Consider the following 12,650-nt stretch of genomic DNA (forward strand, 5'->3'; position numbering starts at 1 on the left):
GCGTCCACTCGCTTCCTCTTGTATTAAACAAGGACCCCTAATACAGAAATATCAATGCGGACTAAAGGGTTATCAGCTCCTCGATTACCCCTGTGTCACTCACCGTACCGTGAGTGCCTCTTCCCGGACATTTAGGAACCGTGGCTGTCCTCCATCCTGAGGGTCTGCGCATGCGCAGCCCTTTCCTATACTTCTGTGTATGTCCCTTTAACTCAATTGGCAGATCAGGCAACACTCCCTATATTAAGCACCTGTGGTCAACACCACGTGGCCTGATCTTGGAGTCTCATTCCCCATGAGTCTCTGAAGGTGTTCCTGTATTCCTCGTGTATTCAGCGCTGCTGATTCCTGTGGTTTCCAAACCACTTCTACCTCTGTGGTTTCCAAACCACTTCTACTACTGTGGTTCCCATACCACTTCTACCATCAACTGTATCATCGTGACTGTTAGCTGATTCCTATCCGCTGCCTCCGTGCACTACAGTCTTCCAAACCACTTCAACGCTATTATTACCATTGTGGCTGTTTGCTGATTCCTATCTGCTGCCTCCGTGCACTCCAGCCTTCACTTCACATCCACTCACCTGATCATCATCAAGTTCCTGAGCTGACTCCTATCCGCTGCTTCCGTGCACTACAGTCTCCAGCTTGCAACTCGTCTGTGTTCATCCTCGTGACTGTTAGCTGATTCCTATCCGCTGCTTCCGTGCACTACAGTCTCCAGCTTGCAACTCGCCTGTGTTCATCATTGTGACTGTTAGCTGATTCCTATCCGCTACCCCTGTGCATTGCCGCTTCATCTCAGCTCTCCTGTGTTTCCAGTCTACTGCTCACGTTGCCATCCGCTACACTCCTGGATCTACAGCTCCTGGTCTCCTCTGCCATCCCGTGTTCCATCACTGTGGGTCCTGTTGGTTGCCCCTGGTTACCTCCGTGGGCGCAGAGTCCTGCTGCTGCTGTCTGCACTATCGTCCATCTCCTGCTGATCCGCTCTCCACGCCTTCACGTGTCCCGCTGGTCTCTACCCTCCTGTCAGCATTGGATTCGTATCTCATCTACTACTCCTCTGCTGGATTATCTCCATTCTCCTGGGTCCTCCATGAGTCCAGTTCCACGTGTTACTGATTCCTGTGGATTCGTGTCCCTGTTGGTCTACTTACCTGTGCGCTGCACCTACTAGACCGCTACCTCATCTATCCTGGGACTTCTCATCCAGCCGGCCTCCTGCCGCTCAGGTATCGCTGCACTCCTATCTGACTGCCTGCTTCTGAACCACGGTATGCATACTTCTCATTGACTGTGCTGGTGTATTGCATATCTTGCTGGACTGTGTTTGGTTCTCCTCTGGAGTCTGCTATCCGCTGAGTCTATTGCCATCATTGACTGTGTTAACTTGTGCTGGACTACTTCAAGAGACTTTCTATATTTGCAGATCCGTTCAGGCATTTATATATATATTGTGCATGTTACTGTGGATCGTGTATAAGGTGCCTGTGTATATCCTGTGTTGCAGTCTCTCCCCGTGCACCTCCTCACATATATATTCAGTGGTACAACTTGCTCATGACAGACCACTGATCCCTGTTTCCGGTATCACCTGTTCCAGTATCCTCTCACATCGCAGTGGTACAACTTGCTACCGCAGACCACTGACTACCCGGATACCTCCACTTGGATTCCATTCCTTCACTCAGACAGCGGTACAACTTGCTATCCGCAGACCGCTGACTCTCATCACCCCTTTGTCTCTGTTGGACATTCCTCCTCACTATAGCAGTGGTACAACTTGCTATCGCAGACCACTGACTACCTTCACGTGCCCTTGTCATACAGTTCCTCGTGTATTATTACCTCCATATTACCAGTGCTGCTAGTCATAGACTTTCCTGAGCATCTCATCAGTTACCATTTCCTGTTCCGTGATCACCCAGCTACCAGAGTACCCTATTACCATCTACATTGCTCTGGTAAGCCTACCACCTGGTGATCCCTGGGTAAAGACTCCTAGTGCCCGTGACACCCTGACTCTCCAACAAAATCTGTTGAGTTTATTACAACTGGTAGCATCCGGTAAAGTCAATTACCAGCCTTACCAACGTAATTCCTCCCCGTTACCCCCAAGTCGCAATCACGGCTTTCCTTGCCGTGCGGTGCAATCGCAATGCTTAAAGCTAGTCTGTAAGCGATGCGATTACCCTTGGGTGCACGTTGCGAAAACTTATTCAGTTTCCGCCCCCGGTATACCTGCCTTGTATACCGTACACCAGTTGGGCACCTGCCTCGTCAAACAGCAACTGACAGTCTATTTTGCAATAGATAAACCTTAGTCAACAAATCACACGACATACACCTTTTCTGCGCAGAAAATAAAAGAATTCCCAACAATAGTAATAATGTCCCAGAGGTTTTCACAAGTAATTATATTATGCACATATAATAACTATCAAGACGATTGTTTAACCACGTGGCAAATCTACCGGAAGTTCGCGTACGCACAGCAGGAAATACACATACGCAACGCAATGCAATACAGTTAAAACGCACAATGACAGAAAAAAGAAACAGTTTTCTCTTTTGTCCCTAGGTTCTAGTTAACGTGCCCTAGATAATGCAAAACGGACATTCGGTTTCGCAACACAGAGTAAAATTCAGGTTTGGAACACCATGCCTTCTTACCCGTTTATGACGCGTCTCCACCCTTTGTTGAGGAACCGAAATCCGTTGGTCTTGCGTATCATCGGCAACGAAACCTCCAAAGTTCACGAGCCCCCAAATTGTTAAGTGCGTATTGTCGTTAACCAATAACGATTGTCGAACCTTGATTTGTGTTTCCAAAGCACAAAGATTTATTCGCAAATAAGTAGAATAATATGCTCAAGCGAAGTAATAGTAAATACAGCCGTTACCTATCGCAGGCGCTCTGGATCCAGTGCAGTCATTCAATCCTGAAGTGTGGGGACAAGAAGTCTGCACTCAGGATCACAAGCTGCTGCTTATATACACAATCACATACAGTAATACAATGTAGATAGAATAGCTTGCATCTATTGGTCCAGGTCTCAGGAAGGTCCAAGGGGTCGTCATCATTGGCCAGTTCATACAAAGGAATCTAAAGGAGGGGGTCATCTCAGCAGGGGGTATGCTCTGCTCTTCCCGCCAAGATTCCTTAGTCTTAAGTAGTTCATAATTCCCTATCATTCATAACTTGCGTATGCACTCTGCAATTCCCTCGCAGAGTGAACCAAACAGTAGGATATGTGACAAGGTTCATTATGATACCACTCATGATGTTGTTCCTTCAACCCATTCAGTGTATTTCACTAATATGCATGTAACTCTGATATAACATATAAATACAACTATATTTCGACATAACTGACTATGTGTTCAACTACCATTAATGTGTACTATTTTATAAGTATGCATGTTTGTGCGAATGTATGGTAAAAGACCAATTACTGTTGCTGCCACGTGCAGTGGATGCGTACGCCCTTTCACGCCATAGCGTGCCCTTGTACGTCGTAGCGTACCGTACGCATCTTTTCAGACAAAGACAACCAAGTTTGCTAGACTTTAATTGAAATGACTTTTATCCAATTTACTGACTTCGACAGACCTTATACCTGGTAAACCTATTCCTAGGGGCCGTGTTTACCCCCTTTCCCTTCCGGAGTCTAAGGCTATGGAGGAGTACGTCCAAGAAAATCTAAAGAGGGGCTTCATTTGCAAGTCTGCCATCCCAGCTGGGGCTGGCTTCTTCTTCGTAAAAAAGAAAGATGGGGGTCTCCGCACTTGCATAGATTACAGAGGTCTGAATGCTATTACCATTAAAAATCGGTATCCTCTGCCACTGATTTCCGAATTGTTTGACTGTATTAAGGGTACCACCATCTTCTCTAAACTTGATCTCAGAGGAGCGTATTACCTCATACGCATTAAGGAGGGGGATGAATGGAAAACTGCGTTCAACACCCGAGACGGCTACTTTGAGTACCTGGTCATGCCCTTCGGGTTATGCAATGCCCCGGCTATCTTTCAGGGCTTTATGAATGAGCTCTTTCAAGATCTCTTATATCAATCCGTAGTCATCTACTTGGACGACATCCTCATCTTTTCTCAAGATCTAGTATCTCATCGCAGTCATGTACTGGAAGTCCTCTCTCGTATCCGGAGAAACCATCTGTTTTGCAAATTAGAAAAATGTACCTTCGAGCAGAAACAAATTCCTTTCCTGGGATATAATATTTCTGGCACCGGTCTGCAGATGAACCCCACCAAATTGAAAGCCATACTTGACTGGCCTCAACCTTCTGGTCTTAAGGCTACCCAACGCTTCCTAGGATTCTCAAACTACTATCGTCAATTCATTAAATGTTATTCTTCTCTTGTGGCTCCCATCACTGCATTGACCCGTAAATCTGCTGATGCTAGCATATGGTCCACTGAGGCTATCCAAGCCTTTATATCATTTAAGTCTCTCTTCTCGTCTGCACCCATTCTTCAACAGCCTGATTGTTCACGTACTTTTATCCTGGAGGTAGATGCGTCTTCCGTTGGTACTGGAGCCGTACTGTCACAACGGAGCCCTTCTGGCAAACTTCATCCTTGCAGATTCTTTTCCCGTCGCTTGTTACCTGCTGAGAGGAATTATGGGATTGGCGACAAAGAGCTCCTGGCCATCAAGTTGGCTCTCTCTGAATGGAGACATCTACTAGAAGGGGCACAATTTCCAATCACCATATATACCGATCACAAGAATTTGCTTTACTTACATACTGCCCGATGTCTAAACCCTCGGCAAGCAAGGTGGTCCTTATTCTTCTCACGCTTTGATTTCAACATCACCTTTCACTCGGGATCCAAGAATACGAAGGCAGACGCCTTATCTCGCTCTTTTGATCTAGCTGATATGGAACCTTTGGAGGACAATAAATTCATTGTAGACCCCTGTCGAGTATTGGCAACTACACGCCTGAACAAGGGTTGCCCTCCGGGCAAAACATTTATCCTGCCACGTCTGTGCACTCAACTCCTTAGCTGGGCTCATCACTCTCTCTTCTCTGGGCATGCCGGCATCCGCAAGACCTGGGACTTGTTGTCCCAAAGTTACTGGTGGCCTTCTTTACGGGAGGATGTGAAGAAATTTGTTTCTGCTTGTTCCAAATGTGCTCAACACAAGACCTCTAGGAAAAGACCTTATGGATGTTTGCTCCCATTACCCATTCCTGAATACCCGTGGTCACAGATTTCAATGGACTTTATCACAGACCTTCCACCTTCCAAATCCTGTACTGTGGTGCTAGTGGTCACAGATCGCTTCTCTAAGACAGCCCACTTTATTGCTTTTAAAGGCCTTCCATCTTCCTCCTCCTTAGCTGATATTTTTGTTAAAGAAATATTTCGCCTCCATGTCTGTCCTCAACATATTGTTTCCAATCGTGGATCACAGTTCATATCAAAGATTTGGAGGTCCTTCTGCAGTAAGTCCGGAATTAAGCTTGATTTTTCCTCCGCATATCATCCCCAGTCCAATGGGTCTACGGAGAGAACCAACCAAGAATTAGAAAAGTTCTTAAGAATATTTATCTCAAGTAATCAAGATAACTTGGTGGATCTTCTCCCTTGGGCCGAGTTCGCCCATAACAATCATTTTCATGAGGCCATCTCTAACTCCCCCTTTTTTGTTCTTTATGGCTGCCATCCTAGACTACCCACCTTCTCTCAAATTACACCTTCCGAAGTTCCGGCAGTGGACTCATTGTTTTGTAACTTCTCTTCTATTTGGGAACAAACCAAGAGGAATTTAAAAAGTGCAACCATTCATTCCAAGAAATCTTATGATAAGAGGAGGAGAGTAAGCCCAAGCTTTTCTATCGGTGACAGGGTATGGCTATCCACTCAAAACATTTGTTTAAATGTTCCCAGTAAGAAATTTGCTCCCAAGTTTATTGGCCCGTTTGCTATTTCTGAGGTCATCAATCCCGTAGCTTTCAGATTGAGTCTGCCTCCTTCCCTACGCATTCCAAATGTCTTTCATGTCTCCTTGTTAAAACCAATGGTAACCAACAAATTCTCCTCTCCATCAAGAGTTCTCCTGGACCAGGATCAAGTGGAATATGAGATTAAGACTATTCTGGATTCTCGCAAAGTTCAAGGTTCCATACAGTTCTTGGTGGATTGGAAAGGTTATGGCCCTGAGGAGCGCTCCTGGGTAAAAGCCACTGATCTGCACGCTCCCCGTCTACTCAAACTGTTCCATAAAAAATTTCCCCTAAAACCCTGTTAGGTGTCCGGAGTCCACCCTTAAGGGAGGGGGTACTGTCACAAACTTACTTGCTTTCTGCTGCTGATTTCCTGTCTCTGTGTACAGAAGCACTTCCTGGTTTGGGTGGTCACATGATCGTGGCTGGGAGGCGGCTTTTACTATCCACAGACTATATTAAGCTCACCTGGACACTGCAGCCTTGTCAGAGCAACAAGTTCACTTCCTGTTCCTGGCTCCTGTGCTTCGTGGATTGCTGTGTCTTCCAGTCTCCTGTGTCTTCCTGTGTGCTGATCTCTGCCTGTTAGACTATCCTGGCTCTCCAACCCCTGTGTACCGACCCGGCTTGCTGACCATCCCTCTGTTCTTGTGACCCGTGTACCGACCCCGGCTTGTTTGAGTCCGCGTTGCCTCCTGATTCTGCCTGACTCCATTCCTGTGCACCGAACCGGCTTGTCTGACTCCGCATCTTCCGCTCCACTCCGCTGCACTACATCTTGGGGCGAACCTGAGGACCGCTGCGACTCCTAGCAGCAAAGCCCACCCCGCCTTGCGGCGGTTCTTAGTGAACACCGGGGAGATCGTTAGACTCCGCGCCTCAGGTAAGCCAGCACTAATCAAGATTAGTAGTAGTAGAATCCAGTATCTGTTACAGTTAAGCTCCCGGTAATCGATACATGGGCGAAGACTGCCGTCTTTCTTTTTAACGAAAAATAACTCATCAGCCGGCGAGGAAGACTTCCTGATGATGCCTCGTGCCAAATTATCCTCAATATACGCGGATATAGCCTGGGATTCAGGCAGAGATAACAGGTAGACTCGACCACAGGGTGGCGTCTTGTCTGGCAAAAGTTTGATGCTGCAATCCCTGTGTGGTGGTAACTTGGAGGCCTCCTGTTCGCTGGAAACCCAGATAGACGGAACTGTTCCTGACTACATTCCTGGAAACGTATGTCAATCTGATTACATAGAGAAATTATCCCGTCCAACGAGGAAGGGAGTTAACGACCAGCTAATTTATCTTTGATCCGGTCTGAAAGACCTTGCCAAAATATGGCCACCAGAGCTTCGTTGTTCCAGCAAAGTTCAGCTGCCAAAGTACAGAACTGGACAACGTATTGGCCTAGAGATTGAATGCCTTGACAAAGGCACAAAATACTGGATGCCGCGCTGGAGACCCGTCCAGGTTCATCAAAAATATGCTTGAAGGTCTCCAAGAATGTGGTACAGTTATGTAACAAGGGATCATCGCACTCCCAAGAGGAAGATGCCCATCTTAGTTTTCTCCGTAGGAAAATTTCCTGGTTGTAATTCAAATTGGATGGCACATTGATTTAAAAAATCCACATCAAACTTAGGAGGATTTGGACCTGAAGCTGAGAGATTGAGAGAGATTGCATATGCGGCAGCCACAGACACTTGAGCCGGAGAAGAGGGGGCTGGATTTGGGTGTCCAGATGAGTAGAAAGGCCCTGCAGGAACTGCAGTGTCTTGGTCTGGATCTTTTCTTGTTTGTCAACTCGACATGCCAGATGCTCCAGGATATTCCTCGGAAAGGGTTTGCCAGATCTGTCCGTCATTATGTGGGTCAGAGCAAACTGTTATGGTTCTCAGGATTTTTCTATCAGTCAGTATTTTAGTGCTGGCCTTCCTAAGACGCATAGTATAACAAACCCCCCAGGTCTTCACCAAGAACCGCCGCAAGGCAGAATGGATTTTGCTGCCGGAGGTACGTAGATCACGGACCTTAGGTTATAGATAGATGACAGATGGTTGAGAGGAGAATAGACTAAAGGTAGTGTAGTACGGCAGAGAGGAGCAGGGTCAGTAGCTGAAGAAACACAGCACATACAGCAGAATCCAAGCAGTAAAAAGTGGAACTCCAGGTCGGATACACTGAGAACACACCACACTCAGAAGAGGTGCTGAGTCGGATACACAGGGGAACAGGCAGCAGAGTAGTCAATAAGGATAGCCGGGTTGGATACACAGGTACACAGGCAGCAGCGGATCCAGAAGCAGAAGTTAAACAGGCCAAAGGTCATACACAGGGAAACACCAGAAACAGCACAGGATACACACGAAGAGCCAGACACAAAGTGGTAACTTGTTGCTCTGGCAAGGCTGCAGTATCCAGGTGAGCTTTATATAGTCTGCAGATTGTAAATGCTGCCATCCAGCCATGATCATGTGACCACCCAACCAGGAAGTGCTGAGCTGTACACAGATGCAGGGAAATCAGCAGCACAGGAGCAAGTAAGTTTGTGATACCAAGGTGTTTAGGTGTTTTGTAATGTATCAAGGCGCGTAGAGAGACCCCTCAGAAATTGAAGGAGTTGAGCCTGATTTTTTCAATTGTTCCTCGACAGTTCCCACAAGTTGTTCGAGAAGGTCTTGCAGAGATAGATTGCCAGCTTCCTCCATAATTTTTTTTGGTCATAGCAAACTGTTATTCACAAGGATATTCTCCCAATCAGTGTTAGCGCTGGCTTAGCAAGGTGCAGAATCTAATGGCCCCCCTGGTCTTCACCAAGAACCGCCTCAATGCGGGATGGACTTAGAGGCTGGGAGACTGCAGGATACTGCCCTTGGTTCAGCCCACTGTTGTGAGAGACAGATAGGAAAGAGCGACTACCAGAGACCAATGAATAAAGAAGCAGTACCTGTGAGAAGTACAGGAGAGATGTGCTGTATCCAAACTAGCTGAGGTCTGGTACACGAATCAGATGGCAGCAATACACAGGGAGAATCCGGGAGCGTATTCATAGGATAAACCGAGGTCTGGTACACGAATCAGATGGCAGCAGTACACAGGAAAATACGGGAGCGTAGTCAGAGGATAAGCCGAAGTCTGGTACACTAATCAGATGGCAGCAGTACACAGGGAGGTTCCAGGAGCATAGTCAGAGGGTAATGCAAGGTTTGGTACACGAATCAGAATCAGCAGTGAAGCAGGCAAGAATCACAAGGAGAATATGCACCAAATAAGTACAGGGGAGTCAGATGCTGGATAACCTGTTGCTCTGACACCATACAAGTGTCAGAGTTTCTTATATAGGAGGGGGAATTTCAAATTCCCCGCTGGAGAACACAGGAGCTTTAGAGCTGCGCACATGGAAGTTCCAGTACGGTAGACAGAATGGGAACAGGTGCGTGGAAAAGGTACGTTTCTTAAAACCTCCCCCACTTCCCTCTCCTACGGCAGCCTCTCCACCCACACTTTTTGGCCTGGTGACTCCACCACGTCATGATGGTGGAGTCGGCATCCTACTGTTTCCTGGCTGTACCTACAGCGTCCTCTACTGCAATCTCCTCTGGCTCCTTCTCTTGCCCAACACTTGCTTGCATCTTGCTCACCTCTTTAACCTTTTTCTCTCTACCGGTGTTTTCCTGTCCACCTTCAAACATGCTATTATTTCCGCTTTTCTCAAGAAACTCTCACTTGACACTTTCTCCAACTACTTGCTTTCTAATGACTGCCCCATTTCTCTGCTCCCCTTTGATTCCAAAAATCTAGAATGACATGTCTTCAATCAACTGACCCACTTTCGTTCCTTACATTCCCATTAACTCATTTCAGTTTGCTTCCTCCCACTTCTACCAAAACTGCCCACTTTAAAGTGACCAATGGATTACTTTTAGCTAAGTCAAAGGACCACTTAGCCCCCCCTCCGCAACTACAAGGGTATGCTGAGCTGCACATATCTTGAGATATGTGTGACTCAGCATACTACATAAAATATGTATGCTTAATGCGACTGATACTCTCTTAGTGTATCATGCGGTAGAGAGATGCCAGTGATCATCATCAACTTGATGATGATGACTGTCATATTAATGTGTTTTTTAAATAAATAAATCTTTTTTTTTAAATGTGCTCCCTTTATCCAAAAGTGTTACCAAGCACGTCCCTGCTGCCCCCTGACAGCCTGGACGTCTCTTCCTCCCCCTCATCTCGGCTGTCACCAGGGCAACAGCCGGGGGACGCTTCTGTCAATCACCGCTGCAGTCCGGCTACTTTGACATTCGGGCGTGCACAAGCACTCCACTTGTATTAATTAACAGCCTCCTGAGGCTGATTGTCACTTCTTTGGTTCTCCTTTGTTCATTGGCCCTCATGTGTTTATAAAACAGGGAGGGCTTAGTCTCCCTGCTGGTTATAGGGTTCAGTTTAATGTCTCTTGCTGACCTGCTCTGACCTGTGGATACTCTGCTATCTTGGCTTGCTTTTGGACCTTGCTTGATCTCTGTGTTTTCCTGCCTGTCTTTTGGATTACCCATGCTTACAACCTGCCCTGACCTCTGCCCTGTCCCTTGGATATCTTGCTAGCTAGTAACCCACAACCTTTGGACTGTATCTGGTACATGCCTCCTATATTTCTTTTACTCTCCATCTTGCGCTATGGTTGCCACTGATAAACTTTTATTCAGGGCCAGTGCAAGTATGTTTGGCGCCCCCCTGCAAAAAATGAATTTGCAACCTCGACTTGTAAAAATTATATGTTCATTCAATAAGGCTTTGCTTCTTTTAATAGAAATACATCAAACAGCAAACATTTACTGCTATATGAATAATATAAATGAATAATATGCATTCTTTGTAATAAAATTTTACATTTTTGGCAAAATAGTTTGGTAAGAAGTATAGGAGTAACAAATGTGAACAATACTACCATGCAGCGAGCAAATAGCTCTTTTAAAGTATCTACACAACAGTGAGTTAAATCTTCCACTCCACCACATCAGTCATTGAATCATTTTGATGAGGGAGATTTGCATCTTGCAGATCATGTTGCTAAAATAGATGATGGAGACATTTAAAAAAAATATTTACTTTTTCTTTTTGAAAAAAAATATTATTAGTTACAATCATTTAATTCAGGATCTCCATCAAGATCTTCACAAAGTTGCTTGGAGGTTTGAATTAAGGACTTGTAGCCATCATCAGTACGGTATTTTGAGACTAATGTTCTTAAATTGTTTATGGCTGTCAAAGCAAGGCAATTTTTTTTCCTGTATTGTGAAGCATCCTACTGACAGGATTGATATATTTCAGCAAGTCCTGCCACAGTACGAGGGAGCATAAAAATTTAAAATATTTAAGTTTGGTGGAGAAAATCTGGGCCTCATATCGTGCTTCTTTATAAAATTTTCATTGATGAAAATATTATATAAAGCATCATATATTTCTCCTGTTTGATGCCTAAGAGGTTGCAGATTATCAATGCGACTTTCCCATCTAATGTCTGAGACAGGTTTTAATGTAAGGGAAGAAATATGTTTTTTAAGAATGCCCCATCTCTTCACTGATACTGATTTTTTTTTTTATATTTCTTGAACGGTTCCAAAAAAACTAATTGCCTCATGATTAACTTTATCAAATTAAGACCGTGGGCAGTGTATGGTACATAGAAAGCGCACAGGTTTTTTGTTTAATGTTAACTTCTGGAAGCCAATCTTTTTACCTCTCATATGGCACCACTGGCATAGCCTTGACATATTATATCCCCAATGTTCAGATTCCAGTTGTGCAATTTGTTGATAATGGTGTCGCACAGCCCCTCTCCACTTTAGACATCCACTTCTATGTAGCCTAAAAAGTGTTCATCAATGAGCACAGTATTTTGTTTGCATGTAACTGTTACAACTCACCTGTCCTCGTTCCAGCGCCGCGATTCTCTCTCTCTTCTGGGTCATGGCGGCGCTGTCTCGTGACAGTTCGGGGCGGGGAATTCAAATTTGCAAAACTACTAAAGACCTGCTCTGACGCCTGGGCAGCGTCAGAGCAACTTCCTATGTTCCCTGACTAGGTGATTTCTGCGTGATTCTCCGTGTACCTGTTCTCCTTGCTGACTACGTATATATCTCCACTCCAAGTATACCAGACCTCGGCTATCCTGATACTACCTTCCAGTTCCAGTGTAATCGTGAGCTACCTCCTATATCCTTACCTCTAGAGGCAGACCAGTGGACCGCGACCTGCGATCCTCCTGTAACGGATTACTGGATACACTACTAACCTTGATTAGCGCTGGCTTACCTGAGGCGTGGAGTCTAACGATCTCCACGCTATTTTCACCAAGAACCGCCGCAAGGCGGGATGGGCTTTGCTGCCAGGAGTCACAGGTCGCGGTCCTCAGGTTTGCCTCAAGATGTAGTACAGCGGAATAGAAGCAGGATGAGAATAGTCGGACAGGCCGGGTTGATACACAGGTAGGCAATGCAGACAGATACGGGAGACAATCTCGGAGTCAATCAAACCGGGTCGGTACACGGGTCACCAGAACAGATGCGAAGTCAGCTAGCCGGGTCGGTACACAGAGATGGCAGATAAACTTGTAGAGGAAGGAGCGTCAGACAATCCGGGTCAGGAGCACAGGCAATCAGG

Source organism: Mixophyes fleayi, chromosome 1 (genome assembly GCF_038048845.1).
Source record: "Mixophyes fleayi isolate aMixFle1 chromosome 1, aMixFle1.hap1, whole genome shotgun sequence".
Taxonomy (NCBI): Eukaryota; Metazoa; Chordata; class Amphibia; order Anura; family Limnodynastidae; genus Mixophyes; species Mixophyes fleayi.